Here is a 21000-nt window from a genome sequence, read left to right on the forward strand (position 1 = left end):
TCATGTTGCGAGAGAACTCTGTTTCTAATGAAGGCCTGATGTTTTGAAATACAGGGATCGTAATCCCAGCACAGCTTCATGCAAGGGTAGTGCACCTTGCATATCGAGGTCACGAAGGCATTGTCAAGAAAAAAACAGCTTTTACATAAAAAGTTGTGGTTCCAAGGGTACACTCTCTTGTGGACGATACAGTAAAGAGCCGCCGGGCATGTAAAGCTAACAAATCTGTACACTAGCTTGATTTTTTGCCAATCCAGGAACTGCCTCGAGGTCTATGGACTGAGCTGTCTGTAAACTTTGCTGGCCCTTTTTCTGATGGCAGTCCCTCCATGGTGGTTGTGGATGACTTTTCAAGTATCTAGTTGTCAGCATCATACAGACTCTTTCAGAACCACGGTCATCAAGCATCTGCTCACCATCTTTGCACATAAATCCTATAGTCTGACAATGGTTCCCCTTTCAGAGTGCTAGTTTTGCAGTCTTCGCTATTGAGCTTTGGTTCGAGCATCATCGCTTCCCTACATGGTGGCCATAGTGTAATGGACAAGCCCTACGATATATGCACAACCTCAAGAAGCCTGTACTCGCAAGTCGCATGAGCCACTTGGATTGGACCATTGGGCTTCAGTCCCGTCTCCTTTCCTATCGGCCCCAACCCCATGATTCCATAAGAAAATCTATGTTTGAAATTTTGTATCGGTGACCCGTGAAGAATCTCCTCCCACCTGTTGCGCTTGGTACTCCGAACTCTGCCAACTACGAATCTAGATAGAATGACTCTGAAAGGAAAGTGTAGAAAAAACAGTACGCCGACACCCGGAGGCACACCGGCCGCCACCAGCTGCGTAATGGACAAGAAGTCCTCTGCCGACAGTAGATGTCAAACAAATTTCCTTCTTACTATCACACACATCTGTACACAATTACCAAGGTGAATAAATCCAGGGTCACAGCGTCCAGGAATAGAGGGTCGATTTGTCGAAACTCGAGCTTCTTCAAAGGAGAGAGCACCGTTCAGGTGAAACAGAAAGAACAACAGGTCGACATACCATATCTAGATGAAGCTGTGTCAGGTAACAGTGACCACTTCGGCGACAGTGCAGCTGGTCCTAGCGAAGCCCTGTTCCCAACTCCCAAGACTTTCTCTCGATGTTAGTCTCAACAAAACAGGCAACAACCTGTGCATCTGAAGCATTTTGTGTAACCTTTTCTTTGCTTCTCAGAGGCGATGATGTAATGTCCGTAAACAGCAACTGTTGAAATGTGCGTTGCCTCTTTTGCAGCACATGGGAGTAGCTGTTGTGTGTCCCACCGTGTGTCACCTTGGTGCATGCCTGCGCTCCACTGCATGGTCCGAAGGGTTCGTCATTTTTTGGCTAAATGACGATTTTTTACAGCTTCCTCTTAGCTGCAAATAACTTTTCCTTATTTTCCTTCCGTTCCTGACGTTCGTTACTTAGTGCTGCCTGCAGTTCTGACACCAACTTATCTAACCCCGAGTGTTATCCTTCTCTACGATTTCTAGCCACGACACTACTAAGCGTAGACGACACCTACCTGTCCCTTCGTCTGACTCGCCGCCATGCCACTTAAACTCATCTCCATCTACTTGCCTCGGACAGCTACCACACTGTAGCAGCTTTCTTTGCATGTTCGATATCTTGGTTGTGAACCCGATATAACGAGAAAGAACCGTGCGGGCAAATACTCAGCTTTGGTGTGTGTGGCCCCCTGTTTCTAACGTTCCACTTTTTTTTCACTGCAGAACGCACTGTGGCCGGAGAACAAACAAAACAAGACTGCACTGGTGGACTCCACTCGCGTCATCTTTGACTGTTTGAAAGTCTTCAGTCCCTTCTCCTTTCCTAACGGCCCGAACCCCATGATTCAATTAGAAAATCTACGTTTGAAAATTTGTATCGGTGACCCGTGAAGAATCTCCTGCCACCTGTTGCGCTTGGTACTCCGAACTCAGCCAACTCCGAATCTAGATAGAATGACTCTGAAAGGAAAGTGTAGAAAAAACAGTACGCCTACACCCGGAGGCACACCGGCCGCCACCAGCTGCGTGTTGGACAAGAAGTCCTCTGCCGACAGTAGATGTCAAACAAATTTCCTTTTTACTATCACACACATCTGTACACAATTACCAAGGTAAATAAATCCAGGATCACAGCGTCCAGGAATAGAGGGTCGATTTGTCGAAACTCGAGCTTCTTCAAAGGAGAGAGCACCGTTCAGGTGAAACAGAAAGAACAACAGGTCGACATGCCATATCTAGATGAAGCTGTGTCAGGTAACAGTGACCACTTCGGCGACAGTGCAGCTGGTTCTAGCCAAGCCCTGTCACCAACTACCAAGACTTTCTCTCGATGTTAGTCTCAACAAAACAGGCAACAACCTGTGCATCTGAAGGATTTTGTGTAACCTTTTCTTTGCTTCTCAGAGGGGATGATGTAATGTCCGTAAACAGCAAGTGTTGAAATGTGTGTTGGCAACTGGGATCGCAGGGTCACACCCATGATGGTTGTAAAGTTTTGAAATAAACGGCGCTGTTCTTCCCAGCCGAATTGTTGTCGTGCCACCCCCAACACAACATTTTACACTTGCCTCTGTTGCAGCACATGGGAGTAGCTGTTGTGTGTCCCACCGTGTGTCACCTAGGTGCATGCCTGCGCTACACTGCATGGTCCGAAGGGTTCGTCATTTTTTGGCTAGATGACGACTTTTTAGAGCTTCCTCTTAGCTGCATATAACTTTTCCTTATTTTCCTTCCGTTCCTGACGTTCGTTACTTAGTGCTGCCTGTAGTTCTGACACCAACTTATCTAACCCCAAGTGTTATCCTTCTCTACGATTTCTAGCCACGACACTACTAAGCATAGACGACACCTACCTGTCCCTTCGTCTGACTCGCCGCCATACCACTTAAACTCATCTCCATCTACTTGCATCGGACAGCTACCGCACTGTAGCAGCTTTCTATGCATTTTCGATATCTTGGTTGTGAACCCGATATAACGAGAAAGAACCGTGCGGGTAAATACTCAGCTTTGGTGTCTGTGGCCCCTGTTTCTAACGTTCCACTTTTTTTCACTGCAGAACGCACTGTGGCCGGAGAACAAACAAAACAAGACTGCACTGGTGGACTCCACACGCGTCATCTTTGACTGTTTGAAATTTTTGAGTGGCGCCTGCTGGCGCTGACATCAGCTTAGGGACTCGCGCCACTCTCGTCCGCTACGCTGCACTTGTGAGGAGAAGTAGTGCCTGTGCTAGCAATCGCCTTCTTCGATGCTTCAGGGACCAAAAAGCGTATTTCCAATAATTCAGGTAATAATTAGAGCTTTTGACTCCTCTGAATAATTTCAAGCTGTATCTTGCACAAGTTTGCAGCGCATGAGGAAAGAGAAATGTCTTCAGAGCATCGTTCGGATGATCATGTGGAACTCGTAGTCTCTAGCTTACTTGACAGGTTAATGGCTCAGAGCTACTGACCAGGTATTGACAATGCGTAGGATTCTGCAAACTATTTTTGAGATGCTCTTATGAAGACTCAACAGTCTAATGCTACGCATCATGCATTGGGGGCATCGCACAGCATTACAGAAAGCGGCCGTCTTCTGTTTTTTAAGGTTGGTGTTGTTGACTTGTATAGGATGCATGTTTTTTTTGTGCCAAACACGTTATTTTTCCGGTAAATCAGAAACATCTTATCAGAATGTTTGGGAATGGTTCGAAGGCTCTCAATGCTCGTGTGGATATTTTCTTGAGTCTATAAGCCATAGAACCTTTTTCACAATAGGGCGTTCCTTATCGCTGTTTCAATGCAAAACCGCTGCGTGCGTTGTTTATTCACATGTAAATGCAATGAGAAGTTATGGGCTACGCCATGACGAACCGGCGCAGACGATTTACTCCGTACTGAGTGCTCGAATGTGTTTTTTTGCTCCAAATTTATATCGTTACTCTAATTATCAAAGCGAACTGACTCTCCACCCTAACAGTTACGGGATTGAATGGTTAATATACCCGCTAACGAATGCAATAAATAGTATATGAGCCTGTTTTCAGCATTACCTGAAAAAAAGCCGATGAATATGTCGAAGCTGGTATTACGGTTTTCTAACCCTTCCAGGCGTAAAGAATAAATCATTGTCTGCTTGGTATGGCCATCTAGGATTGAAATAAGATTACTCTTACTTTCTTGTCCTGGACCTAGGACGACACCCAATCACCAGCTCGATTTTACTTTTAAATAAAGTTTGCTCCTTCTGCTGCCCCTCATTCCGTTCCTCTTGAGTACAGCTTTACTATAATGCATTTCTTAATATTGGAAATATATTGCTGTGGGAAATGTTGCCAACAATGTTTAAGGTCTGAACAAACATAGTATTACTCGATCTGCTAAATAAATCTCAAGACTGGTTAGAAGACTGGTATTAAACCGGCACGCGCCAATATACAGTCGGTAATTAGCAAATTAACCTAAATTTTTTGCTGCCCACGGTGCATGTCGGCGCACTTTTATGCCGTGACACTGTAATTGATGTAGTACGATACTTTGGAGCGTTTGGCAATTTTTCCAAAACTGTTTTACCTGACATACGATTACCGGAATCGTAATGCCGTCTGCCAAAGCCGACAGCCCCGAAGAATTAGTATTTTATTAAGCTGTGAATTCTCTCGGTGGTCGGTTATTAGCAGCTAGCTGTTCCCTTTGTTCGAAAACTTTTCTGACAACAGAAGCTGGAGCCTACGTCCTACTCTTCGCGCTCCACACAGGACCCGCTTCGCATAGAACGGCGTGATGCCGGCCATGTTTCTTCCGGAACTGCACCCGAAACTCTGCTTTAAATCACTGATTGGGTTGTTTTATGCAATTTAAGTCTTTTATTATGAAAGAAAGTGATGCACACAAAAACTTTGGTGTCGACAAGCAAAAAACTTCAACCGAGCCTAATTAAACAGCAGAGAAATTCATCCCCAGTGAAGCAGGCGAGAAATGCTAGACTCCCCAAGCTGACGTCACGGAGACGCGCTTCGCAGCGCCACCTGCTGTCGCGCTTCATGCCGAGTTCCCTCCCCAACACCTACGTCTATTTCAGAAATTGTGCAATCGCGTAAAATCGACGATATAGCTGTTATCAAATAATTGCTGAGAATTACGCACGAGCGCAAATGGGCATAAAAATGACCAAAAGCTGCCGCCAGCGTTGCCGCTTCAAATTCCACCTCGCATAGTAGGCGCAAATACCTGATGATTGAAAGATTCACTTGCCCAAAACGCTAGAGTTAGCTCATAATCCTAAATTAGCCTGAAGGCGTTCACGAGCGACGTCGATAAGACTGTTGATAATGATGATTCTGGGGTATGGTGAACGTTTGTGCGATTCCACGACTCTTCCTGTCCATGTCCTGTCTACTCTGAGTCTTAGTTGGCAAAGTGCAGCTGAAGGGAGAGACGCGAAACCACTCCCAACTGAGGGCGTCATCACCACATTCACCGGAGTCTCCAAAATCGGTGGTGCGTCACAATGTTCACCTAAAAAAAGCCGTAGCGGAGGGACTACCTCAGCTTCCACCGGTAACGCAATAGCAGAATGTGACGGCTCAACTAGGGGGGAAGACTGTGACACGTCAGCAAGGATGGTGTACTGAACAAGACCCGTGTGAACCTGCGCCTCGGTAGGATGAAACCAAAAGCAACTTGTGCTTTTGTCGTGCTGCTGTAAAAGGTACGTTTTTGGTAACTTAGATCTTGATCATCCCCTTTCCTCTCCTAAAGAATGGGTATGATTGTGATTAGAGTGAGCGGGAACCACTGCATTTATAGATGCTCTTTTCGCCGTCTTCGGAGGAATGATCGTTTCCGCAGAAAGTAGCCCAGGTGATTTTTCCAATGAGAGCTTCGGTTCCTTGGGCGTAGTGTTCAATGTCGTTGTTATGGTGAGATTGAATTTTACGGTACAATACGCAGTCATCTGGAAATAGTTTGATACTAGATTTAACGCTGTCTGGTGAATCAATAATATAAACTAGAAAAGGCAAGGGCCCGAGTATTCTTCCCTAAAGAATACTGGGGATGGAAGGGACTGGGGATGAGTTGTGATTGTTAACTAATGTAAATTGCATCCTGTTAGAAAAAGTATTTTATCAATGTCATAATAATAGGGTAACCTTGTGAATAAGTCCAAGGTGAGGGACACGATGAAAAGTCTAGATTTTGAAAAGCTTTTGAAAAGTCTAGAAAAATTGTAGAAAAATGTTTCTAGAAAAGTCTTGAAAAATTCCAGCTACTATAGATTAATGCACTTCGTGAATGAAGCCAGTTACTTTGGCGTTACAAGAAAAGCCTTTACGGAAATCGTGCGGATGCCGAAAAATAACGTTATGTTTTGGAGGTAATTAATGATCTGGGAGCGTATAATATGCCCTATAAGTTTGCAAATGGTACTGGTTAATGAAATGGGGTGATAGTTGTGGGGTGAGGTGTGATCACCAGATTTGAAAACCAGAACAACCTTCGCCACCTTCCAGTCATGGGGTATAACGTCGCTTGATAGAGACTGCTGGAATAGGGAAGATAATACTGGGGAACTGCTTTGTGCTATATCTTTTAGAATAGTTTTATTTAAACCAATGCTGTCAGCCGAAGAAATAATCCTAATATTTGTCCTAAGGGAATATACGCGAGCCTCGGTTATTGTTAATTCTGGCATAAACAGTGCTACTGGGTAAGGTTGCCTGTGCGTGAAAAGATTCAACTGTAACTACCAATGAAAATGTTTTGTTCAGTAGTTCCGAACAGTCACTGGCAGGTATTATTAGGGTGTTGTGATAAGTAAAAACAATATCAGGATCACGCTTGCAATTGATGATACCCCAGAAACGCCGAGGATAATTTGTTGGCATGGATGATAAATTACGCTGGAAAAACTGTAAGCGCGTGGATTTTAGCAATTCTGATACTCTCTGTCACATTACTTGTACCGATGCCAGGAAAGAGATAATTTACATGTTCAGCTTGCTTGAATAATCGTTTGTTTTCTTGTTTAGGCGACGACGTTTCTGTAAATACCAAGGCGAAGTATTATCAGATTTTATAGAGATTACCGGGATGTACTTGTCTATCAGATTAGTGAGAGGCTTTTTCAGTAGTAACCAGTTTTCGTCGACGCTCCGCGAGAAGTTTTCTATTAGAACGTCAATCACAACAAGTTATAGTTTGCGGTTATTACGATCGAAATTAGCTTTCCTGTCACATATTATGAGATTGGTAAATGCTTGCCTTTTGATAAAAGGAGGAACTATGCGGCCGGTACTCACGTCGTGATCGGGTAAACTATTAGGTTTGGTATATCAGACACTATATCTGCGTTGGTTTCCTTTTACGTAACCTCAGACATGATACCGCGCGTTTACGAAAGTTGGAATACATTACACTAATACGCTTTGAACTAGAGTACGCGGCAGCCAATTGCTACTCTCATCAGGCATATCTAATAAATGACTTAGAATCCTCCCAAAACTGTGCGGTCCGCTTCATCTTTTCTGAGTACTCACCCTATACCAGCGAAACCGAATTAAAAGTCGTGCTGAACTCGAAGGCTTATTGCGTCGTCACAAAATATCTCTCTTAATATTATTTCATAAACTGTACTACCATGTATCCCTTCGTAATGAATTTATGTGTAAACCCGCAGCCATATTTCCGCGTCGAGATCAGTCATGCAAAATCAAACGCATCCCATGTCCTACCGTTGCATTTGCCGAATTATTTGTTCCTCGTACCACAATAAACTGGAATAACCTACCATCAAACATTGTTACTGATCGGAATACCATAAAATTTACTAATATTTTGAGCAAAATTATCAAAGTATAATATGTATCATTTTACGGCCTTCTTGTACTCAGTTTTGAGTTGTCAAATGACGTGTGCTAAAATTACATGTGATCATAATCTGCATAGTTTGTTCTAGTTACTGTACCAACAGCTGTTCTTATTGTTTCCTATTTTTAATTGTTTCCACTCTAGCAGCGCAAATTATTTTTTTCATTTTTAGTTCTATTGTTTATTTTGTTTTTTGTAGTTTTTGTGGCACGAGTGTGACTCCCTATTCTATTTAATACCCTCCCAGAGATCCTTTAGAGATTTTTAAAAACATAAGTAAAAAAGATATCATCGCTTTGAGTTGGGAAAGCAGGCACGCACGCGACAGTTAATAAAAACTGCTTTCATTGTCTCCGGCAGCGTGTGGCTGGCAAATGCTAGAAGGATGTGTCGGGTCTTGATTAATGCCCCATCTCTTGTTATTACGAATCCATGAATGCTAACCACACCTTCATCTTTCATTCCATCCAGGAAATCACCGTCTGTCTGAGCAAGGATTTCTCTGCCGAAAATAGCACCTTGTACAATGTATAGCGCACGATGCGGCGTAACGGTGACGACCGAGTTGGCAATCACTCCTTCCTTCAAGAGGCGCGCGCTTTCGTTTTTTTTTTTCGAATTAGCTCAACAAGCAGTTCTCTAGAGGGCATCTTTTTGGCATTGGTTTTTACAGGAATGTTTTCAATGCACTTGCAAGTCAAGAAGGGTGACATGCCACTGATTGGTGATTTTTTGTTGGTAGGGTATCTAACTAGTAAATTACCTAATGTTCCCGAAGTTAGTTCCATTCGCAGTGTTTTGGTGCCACCCCCTTTTACGAGGTTGATCAGGACCTTCGGTGGAATGAAAAATGTACCCATAAAAAATAAATCACTCCGGTTGCAAAACTGGTCCCCATGACCGAGCACAACAATGGACATCACTTCACAGCAGCCGCTAACAATACCTTGCAACTTCACCGTCTTCTTGAACTCAAAAGAGAGATTTTTGCAAACGGTTACTTCCCCCGCTTTAAAAAAAGCGTAGAATGAGGAAGGAGACAGACAACAACCTACGCATGAAAGAGGGTAACTTTCTTATACTGATCGACATTTCTTCGGACATGTGTAGCTTAGGTTTGTCGTCCCCATGTTTTGTAAGGCATCTCTCGCTTGTTATTGACTACAAGATAGCGAATGCTTATCCCAAAATAAAGGAAATTAGTGCACGCGCTTTTTGCGCGTTTCTCGTAAATATATAAAATACTCGCAAGCCTTGGGACGAATTTGGTTTCATTATTGACCTACTAAAGCAATAAATCGACGTTTTTTTCCTTCTCTTTCAACGCAAGAGAGTAAAATTTTTCTCTCTTTGAACGCAAGAGGTCTCATAAAGCCCATGCTTTTCCTAGCACGAACAATACAAAGTAAGGAAAGCAACCGCTTGCGCATAACGCACACTGACGTTTGGTAGCCAAAAGCAAAGGAGTGTTCTACAAACAACTGAAAAACGAAAAACAATATTTTTCTAGAACAGAAAACAAAGTAAAAAATCCGTTTACCCCATTGTCTAAGGCAGGCTGAAAAACAAGAATAGAGTCCAACCAGTGCCTCGAGAGATGGAGGAAGAGGAAAAAACATGGTTTTTAAATACAGGTCGCGGCAGTTTTTTCTTGGAAAAAAATGATGAGCCCAATAAAACACCCCTAAAAGTCATGTGGAAAGGACTAAGATATGGTTTGGTTACCTATAGTGGGTTGGCTCGTGCAGAGGACTTCAAAGTTTAATTTGGAGGATTTTGTTCAGCTTGCACGTTTCGCGGTATTGCTGTGTTTTGCGGTATAACCGGCAATATGAAAGGGCGAACTGTTATGCTGATTGTTGTCATGGTGGGGTTTGTTACGTGAGTAGGTTTTTATTTTTTGGTACGAAATTTTTAGCTCTGTTGAAATCTTGTGTGTTCTGGAGATTGGTATATGTGCTTACAGTCAGAGGGGCAAACAGGTTTTGTCAGCGTCCAGAGAAACAGTCGGGAAATGCAACAAACCTTCCGGGTTGGTTGCTTTGTGGCATCTCCAAACCCTTTCAGGGTTTGAAGACGCCACAATTGTTTAATGTAATAGTACTTGCTCTGTTCGGAGTTTCAGTTTGCTCAAAGGAAACGATGTTAAATATATTAGAAGTCATGCAACTCATGTGATACTTATTGTTTTAAAGCAAAAGTATAGCACATAGCATACCAGCCATACGGTTCTTTTGGACGTCCTTTTAAATTGGATTACCAGAATTGCTCGGAATAGGTTCATTGGCCACAATCTGTAATACCCATTACCGGCAGGTAAAAAAAAATGTGGTCCTAACCCATGCAGGCCCTTAGTAATTTTGATGGTTCTGCATTCATGTGGCTGCTATATTTGTAATATCTTGATATTAGTTGCTGCGGCCGTACTGGTGAATAAACAAGCTTTCTATAGAAATTGTATTTTAGGTACTTCGGTCTTTTAAAACAGAATAGTATATTCGGAACCACTGAGATTCATATCGCGCTGAGCCTTTGATGGTCTGTTATTTCATAAACACTCTCAGAAACAAAAGCTTTTCGCGTTCACGAAAAAAACTCGAAAAGGTGAGATATTTTTTTCAAGCCTGAACAGCATTGCTCCCTAGTTGCCGCCTGTTTAAACTCCACGTTTATTCCGGGCAAAAAAGGATACAAATTTACTACATGATTTTGCCTAAATGTAAGCAAGTAGTCGTCGTGTCGATAGCCCATAGTCGTTGTATCACGATGGGGAGCCTCTTCGCAATTGAGGAACACTTTTTTTCCGAAGCTATTGATACAGCACAACCTTTGGAATTGTTTTCTGGAATGGAGTACTGCCTGGTCCCGCCGATGAGCGGGTTGCCTGAGTGAGCCCACCACCCCCCAGAACTTTGCTTCCGTTTTGTCCTTAGGGGGACCCACCGGAATATTCTTTTCTCTTCCTCATTTGATATACTGGGTAGCGAAGGCACAGTGGTGGTTGTTGTGTTGAACGCCTTATAAGCATTGCATCGTCTCACGCTGTTGAAGGAGGTTCTGAGTTTCGACGCGTTAGCCTGTTTTCTTTGCTATTGCTTCGATGTGTATTGGATAGCTTATAACCAATTCCGGCCTGTCTCTCTTTCCTGCCGCCATGCAATGGAAAGCCCATACCGACGGTGGAATATCTTGTTTGTATATTCGCTCGATCGGTAGTTGTACTAATGTTCCCGGACTCTATCGCTAGCTCAGCTAATAATACCCGCGCAATACAACCGTTCAAATTTATGGGTTTTATGCGAATTTTCTGTAAGGCGATACAGGTTTATTGGGCAGTTGAAACGTCGGAGCGCTTCCTGCCGCATTCATATTTGTAGAATTAGGAAAGACAAATCTTTTTATTGTAATTTTAGACGCATTGGGAGCGAGGGAGTTTACTTTCCTTAAAATATACAGCATATAATAGCCTAAAATTTCAGTACTAACCACTGTAGAGACTCTAAACAACATTTAAAATACAGGTATTGTAGAGCCATCGCAGACGTATGCAGTTGTTACGTCTTAGCTTTAACGTATGTCATGCAGGGGTAAATTTATTGAATATGCTAGGCTCAGAAATTCTGGATATTTTTGAGACCCTGAACTTCGTTTCACAGGGGTGTAAACTTTTAGGTCTTGTAGAATATCGTACGATCTCGTAGGATCTCCCGTGCGCGCTTTCAGGGAAGGAGCAATGGTGCTCGCTGGCTTGTGGTGAAAATAGTGCAGGGACGTCGTTTATCACTGTTTTTGTGAGTGAGCTCTAAGTGTGCATGGCCGACAGAGCAGAAAGAGTGGACCTATAAAATCTAAGCAGACATGTGCTATGGCCTTCCTCTGAATTAACTGTCGGCACATGCCTGATCTGTTCTCCGTCCACTACGTATCAATACGGCTGTTAAAGGAATGAGTCAAGCACCACGAGAAGGAACGATTAACTGTATTCATAATAAATTGAATCTGAGTAATACAAAGCTCATGGCGTCTGGTGAGTTTCTCGCCTTCCTTCCTTCCTTCTTCTTCTTCTTCTTCTTCTTCTTCTTCTCAGGTTGCTGACGTACAGTGCCCGTAAGCCGTGTGCTCGCTGCGCTGCCAGCCAGCATCGCACACCGCTGTCCCAGGTGTGCCAGTGCATTTAGCTCATTAGACGCCAACTCTGCAATCTCTAGAAAAAATGCCTTCTCATGATACTACAAAATCACCACCTTTAAAATGCCAATCTTCGGAATTTACACTCATGCCTGATGCTCCTGTCGCATAGAGCCGCAAAATGATCACCTGAGTCAAACAAAAGGTACCTTGACTTGTGTAACGGTGTAGACGTTCCTGCCACCACGCTTAGAGGCTTGCCTAAAGATTACATTCCACCGCCTGCTAATGATGGAGCTTGTTTATTTATGATTTCTATCGCATTCAGTCTCTAAACTGCTTCTGCAGGTGCCTCCCTGCTGTTGTCTTATGAAGAAGGCCTCCAGTATTACCCTCTCATTCTTAGTCCTGCCTTTTCCAAGAATCGTTACACTATCAAATAATGGTTCGCACTTGCACTGTCGGCAGTGAAAAGCAAGGTGTCCAGCTTCTTGAGTACTAACTAACGCGCAATGCTTCTTCAGCCGCTCATTGACACATCGCCCTGTTTGGCCTTTGTAAACCTTCCCGCACCTCAGCGGAATTTTATAGATGACACTGCGCTCACACTTAACGAATTTCTTCGGATGGTTTGTCTTACACGGGCGTTTCTCTTTTCCATATCTCCAATGCACGTGCACAGTCTGGAGAGTTTACGCGGCGCGGAATAGTACACTTAAACCCCATGCCGCGAAGCAATTTTCTTGATGTTGTGCGACACCTGATGTATATACAGCATTACCTCAACCTTTCCTTTCTCGTTCTTTTTAGCTGGCCTTGTGACCTAGGAATTTGCCTTTTAAGCTTTACGTGGAGGGACTCAGCGATAGCCGTGAGCATTGTGGGCGGGAAACCCACTGCAGTTAGCCTTTGAGCCTGACGTTCAAGGCTTTCCTGCCTTGCGTGGACGCAGTTTTTTTCTAACACACTGTGGAAACACATTTTAACACTTTAGATGCAACGCATCTCTTGAACTCGCCTTGCCCCGCATTGTCGCGGCGTAGTCTGCATTCCTCCTCATTCTCCTCGCCGCGGTAGCTGCGCGCTCCGCCGCTCTCACCGCAGCGCCATCTGTGCGTCAGCGAGATGGCTTGACTCGAACGGGAGCCACGCCTTCATAGTTCTAGGACAGTATATCCAGTACACGTGGCCGTCGTCTTTAAATGTTATTGTGAAATCTAAAAACCTTACTGTTTTGTTCTCAGCCAGTTAAAAGGTAAAATTGAGAGAACCTGAGCACGTCTAAAAATTTACACCATCTTCCCGCGAGTGGAACCATGGGGTAGATGCGACGCATCGGGGGTTGCGGTTGCGTTTCCGTTATGCTAGCGATGTCAGAGTGTGGATTGGTGTTGTTGTGTATCCTATTTACTCAGCATGTTGACCCCCGATGCGGCGCATCTACCCCAGGGTTGCCCTCGCGGGAAGATGGTGTAAATTTTTAACCGAGCGCAAACTGCGCGCTAACGCACAGCTGGCACGGCGACGGTTGCGAGCGCAGCTGCGCGCTGACCGCGCTGACGCACAGATGGCGCTGCGGTGAGAGCGGCGGAGCGCGCAGCTACCGCGGCGAGGAGAATGAGGAGGAATGCAGACTACGCCGCGACAATGCGGGGCAAGGCGAGTTCAAGAGATGCGTTGCATCTAAAGTGTTAAAATGTGTTCAGCCACCTGTTCCGGGCACTCAGAAGGTAAAATAAAACAATTTAAAAATCATCACTGTAACGAAACATGCGCAGCACTCTACCATCATAAGCGATGACCTCTTGAAGTTTTTTTTATCAAACTTCGACAGAAAAATCTTCATGAGTGAAACTTAAGCGCACTCATGCAAATTGTTCACCAACTAGCTCGTCTCTCTATTTTGCTTCAGAAAAATCTTGCACACTACAGGAGCCACAGCAGAACCAATGCAAATACCTCTATTTTGGATGTAGGTGCGGTCTCGAAACTGAACTACTTTTGAAGAGAGATACAAAGCCACTAGCTCAAGAAACGCTTCGACGCTAACACCACACTCAATCTGATATTTCACCACGCCCGTTGCATCTATACGTTCACGAATGGCACAGAAAAGTTCGCTGTGGGGCACAGAGTAGAACAGGTCTTCAACGTCAAATGCCGTAGCGCTAGTAGCACGAGCCAGTCTTTTTTGAAACACTGTGGTCAAGTCAGTAGAGTTACGGGTTTCAATCGGGTCATGTGTCTTTAGCAAGTTGAGCTGGCGCTGCAGAAACCCTCCGAGAATCTTCTGCCATTATCCATCTTCAGTCCCTATCGCTCGGAGTGGGCAGTTCACCTTGTGAGTCTTGGCAGCGAAAAAGACTTTCAGTTCTAGGCCATCACCTTTCTTTACTGCTTTTGCCTAACGTATCATGTTCACTACTTTAGTTTTTTATCAGCAGACGATTTTGCCTCCTTTGGTAACATACCCGCCGGTTTAAAATGTTTTTGAATGGCTTAAGATGCTTTTTCCCCAAATGCCTCGTTAGGTAGAACAACACACCCTCCTTCTTTGTCCGAGGTTAGCAACCTAAGGTTGTGTTCTTCGAAATACTTGGCTGCCCTTTGCAGCTCTCCTTTTGCGCCGCCATGGTGGCCCTAAGGCAATTCTGTCAAGCAGTACACTCCTTCAGAGACTAGCGGTCCTTTTCTGGTTGAGACACCTTATCAGCGACTCCACGTCCAGTAGCCAGCAATTCATGCTTCTTCATAGAAGGCTTGAGACATTATTTTGGGCCTTTTTTAAGTTTCCATCAATTGCTTGGGGCAGATTTTCTCCAGCAAGGTTTGTGACTGGGTTAGCCAAAGAATTTTCTTCCTTTTTGGGGGAAGCTGCCGTCTGACCTCATGTCAGTACCATTCGGTTAGACTGCGGCATGCAGCCGTTCTTCTTGATACTTGCGCTGAGCAGGCACAGGACTCTCCTCGACGGCACAACAAATTTGAAGGCAGTCAAAAAGGTGTCTCACCTGTCTTTAGCATTCTGATTTCAAAATCCTGCACGTTCTTCTCCGGTGTCCTTCAGAAGGTTCCAGCAGACAAAACAATAAAACGATTCCAGGAGGAGGCGAACCCGACTTGATGCAGAAGGACACGTACGGAGCACGGAATGACGTGTGGGCGATAGCACTAACACAGAAATTGACGCGGCTGTTCAAAGTTTGTGCAAAAGAAAAGAACCCAGAGGAGGAGTAGTGTACTGCAGAAGTGCAGCTTCCTGGGCCAGTTAGTACATATTGACGGAGCGGAAACCACCGAAAAAGAACGCAGAACACGAGGAGAGACGAGAGACCACTACGCTGGACTAGCAACTGAAATTTAATAGAAGAAACCAACACACTCTGTGAGCAACCTAGTCAACGCATGCGCCAACACGTACGCCTGAAACGAATGAAAATGCTATTGTTACTAACTACCTCTACTTTCGTATCAACACCACTCAAGTTTGAAGAAATCCGATTTCTTTACTGCTGAGGGTGATAGATGGTGCGCTAATGCAGTGGCCTTCCTGCTGTTGTCTTATGAAGAACACTTCCAGTATTTTCCTCTCATTCTTAGTCCTGCCTTTTCCAAGGATCGTTACTCTATAAAATATTGGTTCGCACTTGCACTGTCGACAGTGAAAGGCAAAGTGTCCAGCTCCGTGAGAACTAAATAACCCGCAATGCTTCTTCTGCCGCTCATTGAGACAACGGCCTGCTTGGCCGTTGTAAACCTTCCCACACCTCATCGGAATTTCATAGCTGACACTCAGCTCAGACATAACGAATTTCTTGGCACGGTTTGTCTTAAACGAGCGTTTCTCTTCTCCCATATTTCCAAAGCACCTACACAGTCTGGAGAGATTACACGGCGCAAAAAAGACCACTTGAACCCCGTGCCGTGAGGCAATTTTGTTTATGTTGTGCGAAACCTTATTTATATACCACATTACTTTACCCTTTCCTTTTTTCTTCTCTTCATCTGGCCCCTGTGACCTTAAAATTTGCCTTTTAAGCTTTACGTGGAGAGACTCAGCGATATCCGTGAGCACTGTAGGCGGGAAACCCGCTGCAGTTAGCCTTTGAGCCTGACATTTATGCTTTCTGCATTGCGTGGACGCCGCTTTTTTCTAACGCACTGCGGAAATTTAGTGGGGCTATGCCTCTTGTTACTTATTTCGAGTGGCTTGACTGAACGGGAGCAACGTCTTCTTAGTTCTAGGAAAGTAAATACAGCAAACATGGCCGTTGTCTTTAAATGTTAGTGTTAAATCTAAAAACCTTAGGGTTTTGTTCTCAGCCAGTCTAAGACGTGCTCACGTTCTCTCAACTGTACCTTTGAACTTGCATCGTGTTTTGCGTCCTTTTTTGGCTGGTTTCCGTTCCGTCGATATGTACGAACTGGCCCAGCAAGCTGCACTTCTACAGGACTTTTTGAGGAAAGTGCACATCTTTAGGAACCTTGTGGATCTCTAACCAGATTCTAGCCGCATCATGTAACTAGAAAATTACCTACAAAAGAGTTTCTTTGTAATCTAACCTGTGAAATTCCCAACATGCTCCACCCTCCCCAACCAGTCATCGGGGTGTTCAGTGAGAGATCCACGGAAAGAGGGCGGTTCCTGGGGCTGTTGCAAGACGATAGGCGTAGTTGAACATGTTTTCTGTGGCTGTAGTGTTCCTCTTGGTTCTTTTTGGCAGGAGAGCAAACTCTACCAATAAGTCGGTGCTGGCTAGTCTTGGTTTTGTTCCTCTTCTTTCAGAAGGCGTATGAAGCAGAAAGAGAGTGTACCTAGCACATTGACTAGATTCATCAAAAAATTTCATGGGCTAGTGATGGAAATAAAATTGCGCTACAAGAACGGGACTACAAAGACGCAGCGCCTTTTTTCAGGTGAAACAACAAAACAATTAAAATAGCCCTTTCTACAAGAATCAAGGTTCATCAAAGCATTCTGTCGGGCTAGTTGGTCTGACATATCGGAAATAAAATTGCTCTACAAGGACGAGACAACAGAAAAAGACACACCACACATCGCTGTGTGGTGTGTCTTCTCTCGTCCCGTCTTTTTAGCGCAATTTCATTTACTAGATGTCCAGTACCCAATAATGGCACCGGATCCTTGAAGAAACGAAGATGATTAGAGTGACTTGGGCTCCTCAAAGAATTCTAAGACAATACAAATGGCGACAAGTAACAATTTTTCGTGGGTTATGCCAGACATATGTAAAAAAACTGTTGAAACGAATGTGGAGGACCTAGGACGTTTTAAACGTAAAAAAATACAGTAGTCGTAACTAAACAGGCTTACATAAAAGCAGCAGGAGACGATAATTAGGTAAAGGGTTCCTCCAGCTAAGCCTGTCGACTACAGTACTCCGGCCAGTGTCGGCGAATAGAATTTATCTGCGTTTTCAGGGCAAGTTTTTTTTAATTCCTAAAAACCATATCTGGGTCAGTTACACTAGATCTACAACATTTATGATTATTCTAGGGCCATGACAAGAGCGCAAAGCAATCTTCCTGTCAATATGAGAAAGCCTGTGCGACATAAACGAAAAAGAAACGAATAAGCGCTTTGCTTCGCGCAGACTCTGGTGAAGAAATACAAAATAAAAAAAACCGTACGGTGGTTCGCGCAAATATATGTGGTAATGGTGGGCGCCTTCAATGCTTTGGAAATAGCTTCCCAACGGAAGCAGCCTGGCACAGTTTCTCTCAAGGCACCTTGTTGCCGCTAGCAGAAAAACGTCATTGCGCTTCGAGGACTGAATGGAGTCAAGCATCTCCATACTGTGGCCATAAACCTCGAGCCGGGCTGTAAAATTAGTAGCTCCAGGTCGTTTTCTAACCGCTGAAATCACTCCACTTCTGTAAGCACCCTGTTTCTTTTTATCCTTTCATTTTCACGATACCAGCTAGGCTGGCTAGGCGCACGGACCTGTTAACTCGCGGACGATGTTTTCTGAAATAGCAATCATGTAGCTAGAGTTACGCACACTTCGTAGGGTCCGGAATACCTGTTTGTCCCCGAGTTTCGCTTCCCGAGAAACCGCGCTTTATACCATTTAAAAGCGAAGCTTTGGTGTCCTCATGGATGCCTGGTACGCAAACACGCCGTGCAGAAAATCCAACTTTTACTGACTATGATGATGTATGATCATCGGTGAACTGAATAAAATAAATGTTTCATGCATCCGAAATTGAACCTGGGTCCACTGAGTTATGAAGGCGCGGTCTATCCGATCGCTGCATTTTGATACCTCGAAGCGAACGCCTTGCAGCACGTCCCCTACACCCTAAACTCGAACTTTAGCCCTACGGATATCACATCCGAGTGGTTTAACTGCTTTATTGATTCAAGAGGCTTGAAGCGAATGTGCGCCCGCCTGAGAGTTCCTGTGGTACTCTAGAAAAGTTGTGCGCACCCCCCGACCAGCACGTACTCGCTCTGTGGTATTGGCCAACCACAGACTTAATCACCAGAAAGCTTCGAGTTCAACGGTCGCCATCGTTATACTTAAGTCAAAAAGTTACGCCGCATCCCAAGCAAACATGACAAGGATACGACTTGCGTGAGTGCATTCGGTAGGCACTCTCACATAATAAGTCGCAGCCAACAGTTACCCCTGAACCGGAAAGTGTTTAACAGCTGCATCTTACCGGTACTCACCTAGAAGGCAGAAACTTGGAGTCATACTAAAAGGGTTCAATTTAAATTGAGGATTAATCACCGAGCAATATAGCGGTAGGTGGTAGGTGTGACATGGGACAAGAAGACAGCAGAGTGGGTCAGGAGACAAAGGTGTCTCAACGAAATGCTATTCGAAATCAAGAGGATGAACTGGGTGTGGCAGTGCATGTAATACAAAGGCAGGATAAGTGTTGGTCATTAAGGGTAACAGATTGAATAGCTACAGAAGGCTAGTATGGCAGATGGCGGCAGAAGGTTAGATGGGAAAATGAGATCAAGTTGGCTGGTCTCATTGGTCGCAGTAAGCACGGAACAAGATAATTGGAGATCGATGGGAGAGGCGCCTGCCCTGCAGTGGGTGTAGAAAACCTTATATTGATGATGATTAGAACAGGAGAACACACAGTTTTCAATGGACGTTTTCTGTTCCTTTATGTATTTTTGCAAACATTTACGCAATAATATAAAAAAAATATGTGCTTTATTGCGTAGATTGATTTCGTTTGCAAAAAACACTGGCTTCGAAAAACAAGGTTTAAAAATGGCAATTTATTTTCAGACTAGCAATAGCAAGTCTGAAAATGTGAGCTTTACGAACCTTGCTGTAAATTATTTTCATTGCCTTAATTCTAGCAAAACTCTTGTGTGAGAAGCCAAGGACGAAAATGAAACATGCTTCTAGTACATGTAAAACATGCAGGCCATTCTTGAAAAAACAGCCCATAAAAACAGCCTAAGCAGGCTTTTATTTGCAATGTTTAGCACACACTTCTTTATAAAAACAATTTTTGATACTTCTGTTTACTTTGCAGTGCTTGCATAAGAAGAATGGTGAGGCTGCCTTCAGGTGGCTTCAAATTGCAGTGAGGTGTGCTGAGGTGACATGACTGCTTCTTCATGAGGGATCAGTGTTCAATTTAAATTTTTATACTTGCACACAGTTCATGGTGCTGCTACTTTTTGGTGACATCAAAGTTCAACAACATACGCGCGCGAGAAGTCATTTTGTGATCACAACTGCCTTTGTTCGATAAAGTGACAGGCGCACTTGAGTAGCCACCAAGAGACTTGCACCTAATTAAGATGGGGAGAGTATAAGAAAGCCAGAAGCATTGCACGCAGTTGGGCAATCGGGGTAAGTGGGGGGTCTATAGTGACCATCTCTGTGTTGCGCGTACACTGGAATGAATCCCCTGGCAGTAGTACCAACAACGTCTTGGAGGGTCGCTTATACACATTCACACCTCCATTACTATAGCCATCACGAACTATTCACGTCACACTCAACAGAGCACAACTTCTGTACTCACCCTAACTTTGGTCCACAACAGCATCCCAGCCATCCAGATCGACAACTCTGAATGGAACACCGACACACAGGAAACGGTGGCCATACAATGCCAACCTACGAGTACGATGGCACCCCTGACAGTAATTAATACATATTGGAAACCAGGCAGGGACATCGGATCGGTCGATTGGGTCAAAAGAGTGGCACACGACCACAAACATAGCCACCTGGTCGTTGCTGGAGATTTTATTAGCCGCCACACAGCGTGGGGCTATACGGGGCCGCAAACTACAATAAGTCACCACACAAGCAAAACTGACACTACTTAACGATATCCTGCAACCCACCCGTATTGGAAATAGCGTTGAAAGAAATACAATGCCAGACCTTACATGGATCAATCAACCCAAGTATGCACAGTGGTACAACACCCAAGAGAACCTGGACAGTGACCATCACATCGTTGCTATTGAGTTAGCGCCCTTACGGCCAAAACAATGCAGCCGACGGACCAAATTCCAAATAGGCACCATCGCCCTTACGGCTTGGGACAAGGTCCGAGCCCTGCTTCAGGAATCGGAGCCACCAGTCAACAAAGAGGAATGGAGCAAACAGATCCACCAAGCTGCCGTACGCAAGCACACAGAGCTCACGACGACACGAGAACAGCCGACCGTTGACAATCATCTCTTCGCACTATATAACCGACGGCTTAGCCTGAGAAAAAAACTGCACAGAAACAAGCACAACAAAAATCTAACGCCGACAACTTCAGGAACTCTCCGACGAAATTCAGATATATTCGCAACAGCTCATCAATGACAATCAGGTGCAATTGTGCGATAGTATAAATGGTCGCCTCCATACAAGCAAAGTTTGGCGCATCCTTAACAGCCTACTAGGCAATAAGAAAACGAGCCACACCATTCAAAAGCTTAAGCTCAACACAAAAATGACTAACGATGAC

The sequence above is a fragment of the Haemaphysalis longicornis genome, unplaced genomic scaffold, assembly GCF_048455015.1.
Source record: "Haemaphysalis longicornis isolate Haplotype H1 unplaced genomic scaffold, Haemaphysalis longicornis Haplotype H1 scaffold_14, whole genome shotgun sequence".
NCBI lineage: Eukaryota > Metazoa > Arthropoda > Arachnida > Ixodida > Ixodidae > Haemaphysalis > Haemaphysalis longicornis.